Source organism: Agelaius tricolor, unplaced genomic scaffold (genome assembly GCF_023055355.1).
Source record: "Agelaius tricolor isolate 1412-34295 unplaced genomic scaffold, bAgeTri1.0.p SCAF_12, whole genome shotgun sequence".
NCBI lineage: Eukaryota > Metazoa > Chordata > Aves > Passeriformes > Icteridae > Agelaius > Agelaius tricolor.
Window position 1 is genome coordinate 1,491,503 of NW_027269272.1, and position 17,822 is coordinate 1,509,324.

Below are 17,822 nucleotides of genomic sequence, written 5' to 3' on the forward strand. Positions count from 1 at the left end.
TTGATGTTTTTAATAATGTTAATAATACACTTTATATTAACCAGTCAGCAAAGACAAGGTGAGTGACTAGACTTTAAATTAGTGGCCTCTTTTTTCTGCCCATAAAACCTGTTTAACACTAAGCAGCAAGCCCAAAAGATGTTAAAGAACTACAGCTCCTTCGTTCTGCACAATATCACTTTAAAATAAAGTTAATCTAATTCATGATGTGCATCTATAGGTTTTACAAGAACCTATAAATTTCAGGAAATTAACTTCCTCATCATCACATGTTTAAGCTGGTCTTTTTGAACAGGCATTTTATTTCAGGTTAATCACTGCTGATTTTTTTTCTGAAATCTGTTCCTGTTCAGTCTCTTGAAAGGGAAAAGAAAGTTACTTTTATTTTATTTATCAAATTAGGATTTCTTTCAGTCACTTGAATCAGGAAATGCCTGCTGCTAATTAACATATAGGCATACATCACTGGATATCTGCTTTCATGCTAATTAGCTAATTATTCAGTTATTATGCAGATTGGTGAATTTGTCATGGTTTATTTTGCAAAGCAGGGACAAATTTTGAGGTAAGGTGAAGCAAAATTAATAATAATGATTTCATTAGTGATGGGCAGCTTTCAATTGAAGGTGTGGCTTAAAAATCATAATGCAGTTATATGAGGTCATCCTGCAGGTACTTCTAGAAGATCTCAGTTTAGTGTCTTTATTCATACTTCCCCTCCATGTGCTGCCTGAAGTTCCTGAGTTTGACTTCTGAAAGCTGAAACAAATATAAACTCCATTTCAAGGCAGTGCTACTATGAAGTTGTCTCTGACGCTTTTATAAACTTGCACAATTCTAATTTTCAGTAAACATCAGGTTTGCCTCCTCACTTGTTATCTACATCTTAAGTCAAGAGCACTTCAACAGCAGTTGCTTTCTGCTGATTAATATTTACCTGCATGGTCTTGTCAGTCAGCACTTGAAACCCAGAAGGCACCAAACCAGAGTTCAGTGCCTGTAATCACTGACAGAAATGCACCTTCTGAAGACACTGCAGCAATTTTACAGAGCAGGATTAACACAATTTGCATCACTCCAGCAGTGACCTGATCCCTTTCTGAGAGAGTTTTCACAGACTGTAAGAACATTTCAAAAACCCAACTTTGCGTCAGAGGCTTTGTTCAGTTGTTTGAAACATTGAACATCTTTCCAACTTTCTGAGAATGGAAAAAAACCCCAAGTTTTAAGTACAGAACTGAAATGTAGGAAACAGGAAACATGGACACTGAGATTGGTTTACCCAACTCTGAGCTTCTCTTTTAGCAAACACCACTTTTAATCTGTAGGCAGCAAAGCCAGTTCTCCTTTTTACATCCACAAGGAGTGCATTTGCTGAATGACTTAACAGATAAAATGTTTTTCACTCACTTTGAGACATAAATGAAAGCAGAAGTTTTGTAGCCTCATTGCTGGGGCCCCTTACCCTCTTTCACCATTGCCTCCTCTGTTTTAGTGAACTGAGATATTTGCTGTCTGTTTTCTGTGTGAATTTGGGGCTTTTTGTGTCAGGACCTATCTCTGGAAAATGAGTTTTATCTCTAGCTTTTCATAAGGGTCTGGTTTTGGTAGCATTTCCCTCCATCTCACTACTAAATGAGCTATTTTTCTTTTGGTGAAAACAGGGGTTTATGACCCCTTTAACCAAAAGTTGGATAAAGAAAGGCTGGGATATTTTAGAGACAAGCTGTACGGCTGTGTTACTGCTACTTTTGCACTACAAGGTGACATACTCAATGTGAGAAACTCCTAACCAATTGAAATTAGTCTCCAGGGTGTACAGAAGGCATAAACTGAAGAGAATTGGCTTGGGAAAGGCAGCATTCATTGATAGTTCATCTCTTTTTTTGTGTCACTAAGCTAATAAGGAGAATAGCTGAGACCCACAGACTGCTTCCTTTTCTATTGTCCCCCAGAGTGTAGCCTGTGGGACTAGAAGAGTGAAAATTAAATTACCTTCTCATGCTTCAGATGAGCTGGATACCAAGGGACGCTTGAATAAAGTTCTAATCAACAGCCAGTTTTCTGTGTGTAGTCAGAGAGGAGAAAAACCCATGAATGCAGGATAATTATGAAGTCAGTCTTTGACACAGCAGCTGCTGTAAAAGGGAGCTAAAGAAGAACCATCTCCTTTGAGGCATTAAAAGCTGGTGTTGTCAAGGTGTGCTGACTCCTGACCCCTTTTCCTCTGTGTGCTGTCAGAAGCTGGTGCAGGGAACGTGGATTGTGTGTGTGTCCCCTCAGCCCCAGAAATATGGGAGCTTTTTGTCACTTTTTATTTCACAGTGGACACTCAACCTGCCCTGTCATCTCTCTCTCTTTGTTCCTATTGACCTTACTTTATCCTTGCCTAAATGCATACCTGGCAAGTGGAAGACCTCACATATGTGTTTTTAATTGTGTGGTGATGCTTTGCATGAATAAAACTGGAGAAGCTAGAGGGAGACTGAGACATGGCCATCTGCTTACATCCTTGCAAGTTCTCTGGAACCTGCAATTATCTGACTCTAAGTGTCTGAGTTCTTTGCTTGTAAGTGCCATTGAATCTGTACTGTCTCTAAATGAGCAACTGTTTCTTAAAAACTTTAGTTGAAAAAAAAATTATACCTCAGAATGAGCTGAGGATTGGCCACTGGGTATGTTTGGTTTTAGTGTCCCTAATTCTTGGCTCAAGCCATGAGGAGGGATTGTTGAACATGGTTGAACATGAAATAAGGTGCTGTTAAAAATTGTGCTTTATTTTGAGCAGTTCAGATTGCAACCTTTGAGGGAGTGTCATGCATGGAGGTGGGAGCACACTTCAGAGAGACTTGAGTGAGGCAGAGGGAGCTCTCCAACACTCACACGTGGCACCTGTGCACATCCTGTGCCTTAGTTAGCCTTGCCTGGCCTTGCCTGTCCCCCAGAAGGTTTTTAGTACTTTGAACAGGAGCTCCCCAGCAGTCCCACAGTGCACATGTCTTTAACTGCTCTCCATGCAGCCACTTCTGAATATATGCAATTAAAAGTACAGAAGGCCTTTAATTATCCAAAGGAGTTGGGACCATGTTGCTTCTGGCCTTCATTCATTCATATTTCTGTTTGTTACTTGCACAAACATGAGCTGTTCAGATAAGTTGCTTTGGTGGTTTCCTAATTAGTCCATTGGCATTAGACAAAGTGCAAGGAAGTCTGAGCTCTAAAGGTGATAAAAAATGGAAATAAATACCAGAAGCACAAAGGCAACAGGAAAAGCAAAGGCAAAAATCAAGTTTTCCCAGTCAGTGAGTAGAAATTATTAAGATTCTGTTGTACTGGGTAGCAGTAACAGTAGCATTAACACAGCAGCACAGCTTGTCTCTAAATATCCCAACTTTTATTTATTTATATATTTATTTATATTTTTCATTTTTAATGTCCATCACAAAGAAACTCAGTAGAAATTCCTCACCTGACAGGCAGGCACAGATTGAATCGTGTTTAACTGGGTGAAGATGAAGGGTTATATTGGAATGGTTTGAAAAATGTTGTGAGAAATCAGCAGAATGGGTGGTCTGGATAGTCCAAATACTTGTGAGGGAGGATTTCTAGACTCAGAAGCAGTGGGACCTTGGCAAGCAGGTCAGCAGAGTCCATCCAACAAGTAAGCAAGCTGGTGACTTCTCAGTGGGGTTTCTCTCTTATGATATCTCTGGAAAGTCCAAGCAAAAATTCCCTGTTAAAACCAGGTGAAATAAATGCTTGTTCTTTCTTGTTATCACCACAGGAGGATCCTCTCTATTTCCTGTGCCAGACCTTGGCAGATCCTTCCCTGTGCTTAATATAAGAAAGGGGGGGTTCAAAAACAAACAATAGGTGCAAAGACATCAATCTTTGCTTTATGAAAAGCAGCATAACATGACTGATGGGCATGGTGCACGTTAGGAAAAGGGTTGCAATGTTAATAGTTTTGAAGCTGACCCACACTAGGACACCAATCAAAGTTAATGAGCTGAGTGTAGATTAAAAGGACAATATAGAACACATCTGCTCTAATGGCATCTCTTCTCTGCTTTGACTGCACCTTCAGGTAGCCTGGGAATGATGAATGAGGCACTTAGATTAAAAACCTTGTGGATTATCATTAACTGAATTCAAATCAGGAAGACTGGTGTTGCTTATCACAGAGATGGACTTGGGGCAGATATGACAGCCCTTACCCAAACATTTCAATTTACCAACTGAAGGCTTTTTTAATAAGTGTTTATTTATGCAATATATTTTGTATCTTTTCGTCTCTGGCTGCCAATCTGGAAGACATTCATCAGTGCATCTTTCTTTCATACCCTTAGTGGCTTAGTTTCAAACTTTTGAAAAGAAAGTAAGAAATAATAGAACCTACTTGTTAACATGGAAGCAGAAGAAAACATTGTTTTTTTCCAAATGTGGGAATGTAAAGATAATGTCTCATTTTTGGGCTTCTTTCCATTAGTTCAAGCTGAAGAGTGTCACCATTTTTTAGTTGTGTTCCACCCGAGGCTGGTGACTGCCAGTGGGATGGAGCCCATACAGGGCTGAGAGCTGCACAGATGTGTGGTAAGGAAAGGGATTTCCCTTTGAGAACTTACAGTCTTAAGGAATGCAACAGGCAAATTATTGGAGAGGCTGCTTAAATTTTGTTGGTCCTTTAATGTTTTTTTGTAAGTTCCTGTTTGTTTCTGCTGCTCTTTCCAAAGTGAGTCAAGTTTTAGACAAATCACTGGATTTCTGTCTTCTTTTCATTCTTTTCCCCCCTCCTTTTTATTTTATATATTTTTAAATTTTTCTTTCCTAAATAACTGTTCAAAGATCTCTGAGTTCTGAATGCCTCAGGCACCCTGGAAAGCCCCCCTGCCCCAAGCAGTTAGTCCCAGTGTCTATCAGTGTAGAGTTTATTTCCTTAGGATTTGTTCCTGTACTTTTCAAGCCAAGAAGAACTTTATGCAGAAAATTCTGCCTGTGAACACCATATAAATTATGTAGCACAGTCTGAGAACCTTTGTGAAACTTGTGCTGGAGATCTCAAATGGGGAATGAATGGTTTTGCAGAGTTTGGATCATTGTATTTCTTTCCAAGGGCAAACATCAGCTGGGTAAATTCATCCTGAGTCTCCTCCTGCCTTTGGCAGTGTAACCACAGCCTGTTCTGTGGGGAGATGCCTTAAAAGAGGAGTGGTACTGAAGGATCCCTGCCTGGGAGAGGGAACTGAATATCTGACGGCCACTGTGATGCTTTCAAAGAGACAGGTACTTCAAAACCAGCAGGAAATTCCGCAAACAAAGAGCTGTACCCTGTATTTATGATTCTGGAGGAATGGCTGAGGTGCCACTGGCTGGACAAGACTTCAAGGCATGCAGGGGCTGTTTAGCATTTGGGCTGGGGCTGAGCTGGATGCTGAGATTTTAGACACAGCAATATAATTCTTGATTAAATTTTACCCTGCAGTTACTGATAGTATATACAGTTAAAAGCAAATGAGAACATATGTTCTTCTAAGTAAAACTTTCATTTATAGTCAGGGTTTTCTAAAGCACTGAAAGTATCTGCATTTTCAAAGGCTCTAAAGAAAATGAAAAAAAAAAAGAAACAGTACTGTTTTTTAAGATATTTTAAAACAGAGTTTTGTGTGGCTGAGTAAAAAAAAGGTTTGAATTGCAGAAACCTGCTTAATCTCTACCTGAAATCTGAGCAGACTGGGCCTGGCGCTGCCCAGAGTGATGAGAGGCCACCCTGGAGCCTTGATGCTGCTTCTTTGCCAGCTGGAAAACTGTGGTGGTGGAAAGGCTTCCCAGGAAAATTTGGGGACCATACTCCAACTGCTTCACTGGTTCAGTCATGAGAGGGTCAGTATCAGTTAAAAAAGCAAAGAAATCTGCATGGCATTTTCATGGGCTAACCTTGGTGGCTTTGACACACGTGAGGAAACTTTGTCACATGACAGATTTTTTCTCCTGAATGATTTTCATGAAATGGGAGCTCAAGGGACAGCAAAGTGCCATAAAGCCTAACAAGTCAGAGGTTTTTATTCTACATTGTGAAGTCCATCTATAATATACAGAGTAGAGTCAGATGTGTCTTGATCAGTTTTTAATGGGATAAAAGATTTGGGGGAATTGCTTTTGGCTTTCTGGCATTATAAAGAGTGTACAATTTCTTTTTCTTAAAGGAAGGATAATATTATTTAGACATGGCTCTTTGTGGTCATAGAACCCTTTAGTGCACACCATTAACTGAGGATTAAAGAAGAAGTAAAACCCTGGCAGTACTGAGAGATTTCATAGAAACCTTCTGGTTTCCCTGTTCATCTTCTCCACAAAAATAACCAAGATTTGCTAGGGCTCACTGGTGGTATCTGTTACCATGGAGACTGGGGTTCAAGTTGTTTTTGAGGAACAGAAGACTGGTGGCTGTGGACCCATATCAAAGCTTTCTCCTTTAAAGTAAATATTATGTCCAGGCACAATGAAAGACCCATTTGCAGAAATGCCCATGCTGGAAGAAGCAGGAATGTTAAGGATCAGCCCAAAGGTCACTGGGAGCTCAGTTCTTCCACTGCTGGGGAAGCTAAGCAATAAAAAGTCACTCTTGATGAAGTGCTTTCAAAGGCTGTAATTACTGAATGTCTGAGGAAAAGCAGTGCTTGACAAAAGCAAAACTTGAAAGAACTCTTGCCCTGCAGATGATATTAAATAACACACATAATGGCCTAAAAGCAACAGGGAGGCAGAATCATGTCTTACTGTGACCTATAGAATTATTGGGCCAGATTTTCGAATCTTGGGGCACTTCATAAAAGAAAACTCCTTGGATTTTTTCATCAGCTGGATTTTCATCCACCCTCTTCTTCAGCTGGAGAATTCCTACTTGGAGGAGAATTCCTGCTGGGTGCCATTTGTACATTGATGCACTTCTGCTGCCAGAACCTACTGCAGACCCCAGAAACCAGACCTGGAGCCCTCCCTCTCCTATGGCAATAGGAAGTTTTCCTCCTGACTTCTCCCATCTCCCTGAAGAGATGAATAATGTGGATATTGTGCAACTTTCAGCTCTGGTTTTAAAGCTGACCTGGTAAATTATCAGGCACACAGTTTTCTGTCCACTTTGTTCAGTGCTTTTAGGTCATACCAGATGTTTTTCTGCCCTATCACAGTAGGTGGTTTTAGGCTGGCTGGGAGAAATGTGCATGCATTTTATAATAAAATTTATGATTTATTAGTTTTAAACCACCTCATCAAAGGTGCTGATAAAATGTAGCTGTGTATTCTAATGAAACTGTTGTAGGAAGAGTTTCTGAGGCTAATATCCAGTTGATTTGCAGTTAGCCATCATGAGTAGAATTTTTGGAAATCTATGCAGGGAATGATGAAGGAGAACATCTGGTTTTGAATATGGCAGTTTAAATTTCAAAGGAACTGTTTACATTTTAATAGCCCTATTCTCTGAAAGTTCCAGGGGTCGGATACTTCTGATTAGGAAAATGATCTCTGGCCCCACATTCTGTATTTGGTATTCAGTGCAGTAACAGACCTAATAAAATTATCTTGTATCAATGTGGATGCATGTAATGTGCAATTATGGAGGAATTCCACTGTCACTTAGCAAGGAATTATCATAGTACTCCTTTAAAGTCTGGGATTTCAGTAAAAGGCAGGGAAAATGGCATCTAAGCTAATTCTCAAGGATAAAACTGAAAAGGATTCCAGTTGCTTCTTTTAATGAGAAGTTTTTTTGTTTTCACTACCACTTACTAAGTGACTGACTGATGTAGGAGTGGCCTTTCAAGCAGCCTGATTCAATTTAAAATTTAGGCTACTCAGTGACCTGAATATTTTAAAACACTCCCTCATTGGTGTCTATTAATCATAGGCACAATATTAATAAGTACCTTCAACATTCAAAGAGCTTATTATTGTTGATTTTTTGGAGGGCTTAAAGTTGCTGTCGGTTGCATGTGTGCGTCTGTATGTAAAATGCATCCTGGAGCATCAGGGTGGGGCTTACTCTGGGACAGGTGACAACATTGTCCAGTGATGGTGCCAGGCACTTCCTGGGAAGAGGTTTCACTGCCCCTGGTCTGTAACTTGGAACATCAAGAGACTGAAATTTTCAGGGTAAGCTATTTCCTAAAGAGTAATGGCATGATTGTTTGGGGGATTGGATGTTTGGTTTGGGTTTTTTCTGGAGGGAAGAGGGGCTGAAATCTGCAGCACAGAGCCAGAAAAGCTTCACCATTGTCCATAAAGAAGCTGGGACAGAACACATTCCCTTCTGCTAAAATTCTCCTTTGAAGAAGCCTAATGCCCTGATTCTCCAAGGCAGGAAATTGAAATGTGCTAGGGATTAACCACTGAGCCAGGGATTCCTTTTGATTTCCTCCTGAAATTGAAATGAAGCCCGTCCATTTGGGGATTTTTAATCATTGTGGCCCGATGTGCCAGCTGGGTGATGGCTTTTTTGTTAGCCTCTATCTGTCCTTCCACCCAAAATCCCTCCACAAACAGGGAGCTGCAAGGAGCATGACCACCTCTGTCTTCTGATCTTCCCTCCACACTAAATTTCTGTAATCCCCCTGAAACACTCCCTCTGCTACCTTGCAAAAATAATCCTAGCCTCTCTCTTCCAGGTTTGTACTCCCTCTCTTTCTCACCTAATTCAGTTCCTTGGCATTTTTCTGCACTTTACATTTGGCACTCTTTACTTCAGAAACTTTTAAACAGCTCTCATCAAGAGTTTTATATTTTGGGACAAGTTTATAACTTTAACCAGAAGTTCTCAAACCTGCTTAAGGAGTGCAGGGGCTCGTGTCTTCAGTGACAAACCTTCAGGAGGTTTCCAAAATGTCAGGTGTAGGAATGTGCCCCGTGTTGATGGAGTGACAAAATTATCCTTTGTCTCCATGAAAAGGAAAAAAGCCTAGAAGTTTCTCTCCTCAATTAGGTAAAAAGACACCTCATAGGACCTGGGGGACTTCACCTCAAACTTAAGGATAGCCAACTGGACAGAAGCCAAAAAGTCCCACCTGAGCAATTTACTAGAAAAAGAAGAGAACAAAGAAACCAATCACATTTGTGGGGTGTTTTACCAGGAGCAAGAATCTCTTGCCCCTGGCTCAGGTTTTCTCTGTAAAAAGCTTTGTTATTTTGCCTTTTATTAAAACTTTTCTGTTTCCAACACTGCCACAGAAGCCATCCTGCTGATTTGATGCCATCTGAGGTGGCTGAGCTATCTTGGGTGTGATATAAATCTCCAAGAGCTTACAAGACCTGGCTGGAGGAGACCCCTGTACCAGTCAGGGTTGTTGGGAAACACCAACACATAAAGACAAGTGACATGCCTAAGCAAAGTCCACAACAGAGGTCTCTGAACATCTTTAGAAAGTTCAGTGGGTTAAAGGATTTCTGTATGGTTATAGGATTGCCAGCTTGGCAGTTGGGCCATGGAGGGCAATTGTTTACCACAACATCACCTCAGGTTTTTTAGACAGATCATCACAGTCGCTGTTTTCTATTTAAGAAACTCATGCCTGGAGCATCTGATGTGAAGTGTATTGGAAGAGATATGTGCAGTTCATCTGTCTGTGCTAAGACAGTCTCTAGCCCATACTGTCAATCTAATCACATTCAAAAGCTCTAAAAAAACCCCAACAGCATAGTCTGAGAAATGTTGATGTCTATGAGATGCTTGAATACCTCATTTATGAGAGTCAAATGCCTAAGCAATCAGCCAGATATAGCTACCTTTTTATAAAGGCAGGGAATCAGAATAAAGTACAATAAATGTGTATTTTTTATATATCTATTTATTCAATATTACAGTGCCTGAAAAACTTTAAAATAATATAAGAAATATGATGTGATATAATATAGCATAATATAGCATAATATAACAATATAATATAATATAATATAAATATTTAATATAAATATTAAGACTATTACAATGCCTTAAAAACTAAAAAGCTTTTTTTCTTTGTTATGCAGTCATAGGCACATTCCCACCTTATGGGGAAAGAACAGGAGCCAAAATGTCCCCTATAAATCATATTTCAGACTAATAGAGTAGTCTGAAACTACTAACTTCAGTGGTCTTTGAATCCCACCCTGGAAGATTTTATGGGTTGCCCAAACCCACTTATGAAGTTCTGGAAACAGGCAGGAGGAAATCCAGTTCCTAACATAGCCCAGCTCCATGTCTGCCATTTCCTCCACCACTCGTAAAACTGTGTTGACCTAAATGTGGTGAGAACGGTGCAAGCTGAGAGCAGAGAGCTTCCACTGCTGGGGCTGAAGGCAGTCTGGGTGACTGGGCAGTGTGTGCAAACCCAGGGCACTGGGAATATTCCTGTGTCTGCTCTGGGCTGCCCTGACCCCCAGGCCAGCACTGACTCTGACCCTCATCCATGGAGAAAGTTTCCCAGACTTCAAGATAGACTGGAACCCACAAAAGTGTGCAATAGATTATAGAGAGCAGTGCAGGTGCATCACTGGGTGAGAAATTGAGGGTTTGGGGTTTTTAGTGTGCTGTGGATGGCAGCAAGATGGAGACACAGGGTGTTGTCCTGGGTTTCTTCTTCATGCTGCTTCTTCCTTCTTCTCCATGGGTTTGGGTGGCATTTTGGAATTGGGCAGAAGAGTCTGCACTGTGGGCTCTGTGGGATCAGTTCTTGGGTTCAAAGGGAAAATAATCCAGGTGTCAGTTCTTAATTGGACAGTTTAGTCTTAGGAGACCTTGTACCAAGAGATTGTTGGCCATTTTGTGCCTTCTAATGAAAAGCTGCTGAACTCACAGTAGTGAGGCTGTTTTACTGATAAGGAATAATAAACACCTGAGTCTGAACATGAAACTGCTGTCTGGAGTGCCTTCAATGCAGACCCAGAGGAACCCACAACTGGGATCCCCATATCAGTGGGACAGGGCAGTGTGACAAGGGACCCATTCCTGGTGGGACAGATGCCCCAGCTGGTGCCAGTGCTGCCCCTGACTCTGTTGGTGTGGCACAGCCTCTGGCCACGAGGGCTCCAGGGTTGGGGCGTTGGGCACAAACTCAGAGCTCTGCCAGGATGCCTGGCCCAAACAGCTGCCCTGGGAGATACAAGACAGGGTGAAACCAGTAAAAATGGGGTTGAAACTGGTAAAATCAGTGTGTAATGCACCTTCCTGTTAAGGATGGGGAATGTTGTGTGGCAGCTGCATGTGGAGGCAGAAGAAGCTCATCTGGTGTTGTAGTTGAGACAGAGACAATACACAGCAACACACTCCATTTTCACAAGGCTTCAAACTGCTTTTATTCTAGCTTGCATGCTTTTTATACATTCTTTAAAAACTCCTAAGTTTACTTATTGGTCAGGAGAGACAAACAAAGTGCTCATTGGAACAGACAGCTGCAGGTTTCTCTTATTTATCCTTCTTTCTTTCTTGGTTTCTATGTCAATGACCTTGGTAGAGAATTCTTTCAGGGGTAAACATGGATCCTCTTATCAAACTGCTCTCTGGCTCACAGAAGTGGCTGTAAAACCTCTTCCACACTCCAGGACATTGCAAATGCTGCTCCTCACAAGCAGTGCCTGACCATGGTTTTCCTGGTGCTGTTTAATGGAATCCCTGTTCTTATAACCCACAGAAATTACATGGGCTGAGGGTTCAAGGCATGTGGCAAACATCCACAATGAGCATTACTCATATCTGTACTCAGCTTCTGTAATTTTGAACCAAGAAGCAATTTTTGTCCCTAGGTGCTGGTAAGGAGCTGAGGTTGCCTCGTTAGTGCAGTGAATAGCACCATCTAGGGACCAGGACGCTTTTAGGGTCTTCAAATTGCGCAGGATGGCCTGAATGTCAGCTGGACAGTGCACATGTGCCATTCATCCAGCCATACTTTTAAATGTTTATGCTATTGAAGGCACAGTTATAATATTTCCCCCAATTTCTATCTATATATATATGCATAAAAATTCACATACATTATATTTCTCTCAGTTTCTATCTATATATATGCATAATAATTCACATACAGTTCTCTCAGTGTGTTTATATTTATGTGTGTGTGTGTGTGTGTGTATTATGTGTGTGCCCCTAGCAGTGCAAAGCTGAAATGGAGAGAGTAAATCCATATTTACAAACAGAAATCTGCTCCACATTCTCAGATTTCTTTGGTGCTGTTGTTATCAGCTGGTGTTGATGCAGCAGCTGGTCTCTCCTCTGCTGTAACAGGCTTTTCCAAATATTTGTGCCAAAAATGTAGCAGTTGATCCTGTGTGCACTGCAGAGAAAATTGGAATTGCTGCCTATGCTGCTTTAAATTCTTTCCCTATGCAAAATGGGGAAGATAAAGATAATTGTACTGAGAGACTTCAGGGGGGTCAGAGCTGCTGTTTTAAGGAAAATGTTTTCACAAAATAAAGCCATTTCTGTCCTGGCATTTAATCAGAGTGTCTTGTCCAGATCTGGGATTATAATCTCCTTGATGAAAACATTTTAGGATTCCTTGGTTCAGCCCAATATCCTGAAAGCTGTTTATTGCTCAATAAATCAATAAAATCAGTAAATCAATAAATTTGGAGACAAAATCAAGTAAAAGAGACTAGAATCAGAAACTGATGTATCCATAACAAGAAACCTGGATATTATAAAGTGATCGTTTAAAAACATAATCTTACTGTGCCATATTCAGTTAGCCTGTTAACCATTAATTTAAACGTTTCTCTTTTTTATGCTATCAAGGGTAATTGGCCCCCAGGTGGGTTCTGTTCAGGCTTGTTATGTTAAACAAGTTCTGTTTGAGAAGAACATGTAAACTCCAAACACTGTTTTAAGGAAATAGTTGTTTTGCAGAGGCACCTAATTTTTGTTGAGCTATTTGCACTGGTAAATATTAACATTTAACTGTATTTGTAAAATTATATTCATTAATGCAAATTTCATGCAGTCTGTAGTATACTTATGCAGCCAGTGTTCATAAACCATGTTCTTATTGTGGATGCATCTCAAACTTTAGCCAGCTGATGTTGTTGTCTGTTTGAGTGGTTTCTGGTGGGGAGGAATGATCTCTTGCACTTGAGTATGATGCCATTGGTTACTTCCTTTGAAGGTCCTGCTCCTGGAGAAATAATTCTGGGTCAGTTTTCCATAAAATTGTAGCTAGCCATGACAGCCTTCTGTTTAAATCAGTGCTGCAACCCAAGCTAAGATGCCAAGTGCAATTTTTCTTTTTGTTCTTTTTCTGCAATGAATTGTGATGTAAAAAATTCTACCATTACATCTGAGCAATCATTTTATGGTTTTACATTACTATTGAGTCACTACTTTACCACTTCAGTACTACTGTATTATGTACTTCATTTTCCATTTCTATATTTTCGCTTAACCCACAGGAATCACTGACACAGTAAAAATTCTGGCTTTTCAGTCACTCTGCAAATAACAAGAGTTTTTCTTGCAGTCTAGACTAGATTGAATATTACTGGTGCCTAACTTTTTTACACCTGCAATGTGTCAGACACTTAGTACTCAAGAAGTATGTTCCTGTCACCATCATATTTTCTGAAAAATCCCTTTGCCAGGATTTCCTCTCCTGGGAACCTGAGACGCCTCAGAGAAAAATGAAAACAATAATTATCTGATTGCTTCTCCTGTGTTTTGCTGCTTTGGAATGTGGTTTGGACATTGTTTACCAACTGGTCATTGTTTCACTGGTTTCATGTGAATTGTTTTTACTTAATGACCAATCACAGTCAGCTGTGTCAGAGCTCTGGCAAGAGTCATGGGTTTTTAATTAGTATTTTGTTAAACCTTCTTTAAGTATCCTTTCTGTATTCTTTAGTATAGTTTTAGTATAGCATTCTTTAATATAATATCATATCATATCATATAATAAAATAATAAATTAGCCTTCTAAGAACATGGAGTCAGATTCATTCCTTCCTGCCATGGGGGACCCCAGAAAATACCACATGTTCCCACCCAAACAATGCTCTTTAAGTGCAGTCCCAAAACTGTCATTCAGGCACACAGTGAGTTCCCTCTTCACTGAAGCTGCCTATGATTTCCATCTGCAGAATTGTGGAGCTGGAATATTTTCCATTCTCCTGTCAGATGCCCATGTGGGACTAAGCTCTGCCTGACAGGGGAGATCAGGGACAGAGATGCTGAGCTGTTGGCTTGAATGAGGGACTCCATTGCTAAACTGCTCCTACAAACCTGCCTTGCTGGAAACTTACAGCCCTTTCAAGAAGTCTGTTAAAGAAACCACAGGTTAATTTTGGAACAGCTGCTACTACTCATGCCAAACTTAGAAGGAAAGTTAAAAAAAACTTTCCTAAAAACTCTCTAAAAACCACATTTCTTCCTTTTCCTAGGTAATTCCCAGAAGCAAGCCCTGGTCCCACAGTGAGTTTCCTGTGACAGATAGAGCTGCACAGGTCCAGGGTTTCCAAGGACACAATTATTGTTAGAAGAGGAAATGATCCTACTTCATATTAGTGGGTGTCAACAGCTCAACCCTTCCACTGCCTCTCACCTCAACAGTGACTGGTGCCTCCAGGTGAGTTGATCTTCTGCACTTTGCTAAAATGAGCTGATTTAATCTTGGTTTTGATGTTTTATAGTTGTACAGACCCTGATTTGCTGATGATAGGCTGTGGAATTGAAGTCCAGCTCCTCTAAAATCACATCATTCTCTAGCAAGGTGGCACGGCCATCCTGGGAGGTCTTCCCTTCTCTCTTTTGATGCTAAGCAGGGAACAGATCTCCTCCATTCCCCTTAGAGTAATGAATTGGCCCCCAAATGTGTGTCAGTGCTGCTCTGCTGGGCAGTCTGAGGGTGGGCTCTCTCCTCTCAGTTGTCAGGGGTGGTTTGATATTGGGGGATCAGAGAAGTTAAGGTGTTGGTTTGAACCCAAGAACTGCAATTCTTGGTCTCTCCTTCAATGTGAGCATTACAAGTTTAGGTGCAGCAGAGTCAGCTCAGAGTAATGCATCAGAAATGAGGGATGTGGTGTGGTTTGGGAGAGGCTGTAAATAGACAGAGACAGCTGAAGGAGTGAGAGGATGAAGCCAAGACAAACATCTCTGTTGTCACAAGTGCTGTGGAGAGGGGCTGTGGGGAAATGATACAGTTTCTTACCTTTCAGAAGTCAGAAAGTGCCTCTATGCAAGGACACGAACATGTTTGAAACAAGTTAGGAAGAGGTATTTTGTCATCCATTGCACTGCAATAGCTCTGCAATGTTGCCAGAGGCTGTAGAGGAGACTGGAAGTGGATTTAGAAAAACAACTGACAGGTTCAGGGATGAGAGCTCCCATCAGTGACAAGAAGCCTGAGGGTCTGGATACAGCTTCTGGAAATCCCTCAGCTGCTGATTCCTGGAGAGTGCAGCAGGGAAATAGACATTCTGTAAGGAGTTTTTCTTAAGGAAGGAGAGGTACAAATTTGCTGTTAGCCACTGAAGAGTAAAGTTTGCAGGCAGGTAAATCCACAGTCAGACCCTGAGTGTCTGTTCCTGTGTTTGAGGCATCCTTTGTGTTTCTGCAGCAGGCTGGTATCAGGACAAAGCTTATTAGTATTAGTATCAGTATTACTAACTAGCTACACCTCTAACAGATGGCAATAGAATACCCATTGCCTTGCAATCTGGGACAATTGTTGGATAGAGATGACCATGGAATGGCTCAACAGAGCCAGGACAGGTCCCTCTGTGCCAGCAGCAAGCGCCAGGCCCCCAAAGGACAAGAGTTCCCAAACCAGGGGCTGTATTCCTGCTGAGGCTGCCCTCTCCCAGGCAGTGTTGTCTCAGGAGTCTGTGTGGTCAGGATGACCCCAAGATGTGTCAGAGTCTCTTTTCCCAGCCCAGCAACCAAAGAAGGAGTCAGGATTCTCCTGTCCTGCTTTTCAAAGTTGTTTATTTTCTGTTATCTATTCCATTCTTTCTCTGGCCTGCTGAGATCCATTCAGCAGGTCAGTCTGTGGCACACTGACTGCCCCAGAGGTGCTGTTAGCTTTTTATACTAAAAACTATGTGTGCTTTATTTACAATCATTTTCCAATATCTATCACCCATGTTAGACAGTCTGTCTCTACTCTAAACCAATCCAAAAGTGCCACCATCACCCAGAAGATGGAGGCCAAGAAGAAGAAAGAAGAAGGAAAAGGCATTCCCAAATCCCTCCATCTTGGCTTCTGAAAACTAAAACTCAAAATTGTACTTTCTGTCTTGTAACAAACTGACTATCATTCTACTTAAACTTTTGTGGCTTGTGACTACTCATATAAGGTAGGTAATTGTTTCCAAGGGCTAAAATCAAAGGCACAGGTGTTTTTGACTCCATGCCAAGGTCTCTGAGCCCCCTGCCAGGGTCTGGAGTCCTGCAGGGCAGCCAGAGGAACGTCCTGGGTTCTGCCAGGGATGGGCAGTGCAGAGGCAGGAGAGCTCCCTGTGCTGCACTGGAGGGAGCTCAGCTCAGCCCTGCTCACTGCTCCCATCCACAGGCACTGCCTGGCAGCTCTGCCCTGATCCCTCCCCAGCCACAACAGCCCCTGGGAAAGGTGCAGCAGATCAGGGACCTGAGAGGTGAGCAGGGAGGGCAGCTCAGGGCTGGCAAACCTCTTTGAACAGTCTGTGCTCATTGTCATGTGTGGATGCTGCAGTAACCACAGGGACAATGAGATTTATTACCAGAAGTAACAAAAACTTCAGAAGTGCAACCTGTGACCGTGTTCACAGGGGTCTTAGGATGAGGGAAGAGACGAGGATCTGACTCCATGTTTCAGAAGGCTTGTTCTATTATTTTATGATATATATTAAATTAAAACTATACTAAAAGAATAGAAGAAAGGATTTCATCAGAAGGCTGGCTAAGAATAGATAAAGAAAGAATGATAACAAAGGTTTATTGAGAGAGTCCGAGCCAGCTGACTGTGATTGGCCATTAGTTAGAAACAACCACATGAGCCCAATCCCAGATGCACCTGTTGCATTCCACAGCAGCAGATAACCATTGTTTGCATTTTGTTCCTGAGGCCTCTCAGCTTCTCAGGAGGAAAAATCCTAAGGAAAGGATTTTCCATAAAAGATGTCTGTGACAGCAACCCAGAAATGTTTTCAATAATTTTATTATTTTATCATCATGCATTTAAGCATGTACTCCTAGATTAGACAGTCAGAACTAGCATGCAGCCTGGTCATTTTATGAAGAAAATAATCTTAAAAACAAATGCTGCTTGTGGATCAATTGTTGCCACTCACGACCAGACTTTAGAAGAAGATTGTTTGGAATTCTGACAATATGTGTACTTCCTGAAATCTCCATATTCAAATGCTAGTGATAGAAGATAGATGTTTATACACAGCAACCCTTTTCCCTAAATTCCCTTTCACACAGCTTACCTGAATAGGTAAAAATTTATTCTATTTATTCTCCTCCAACCTTCAAATGCAGCACACAATTCTGTATCAGATTTTGCCCTCTGGTCAGAGTGGGAAAAAGTCATGTCTCCTTTTCCAGGAGAGCTTTTGGGTGGGAATAACTAATGAGTGCCTGTGTTCAGTGCTGTCAGTCTGTCACAAATAGTGTGTCCTTGTCTTCTGGGAGGTCTCCAAAGTGCATCAGGTTGGATAACCTATATTATTATATTTAATTTTTACACACACACACATATATATACACATATGCATATATATATGTATGTGTATATATATATATGTATATATATATATAAAATGTTATATATATTAGATAATATCATAATATATATCATGTGTTATATATATATAGGAGCTGAATATAATGT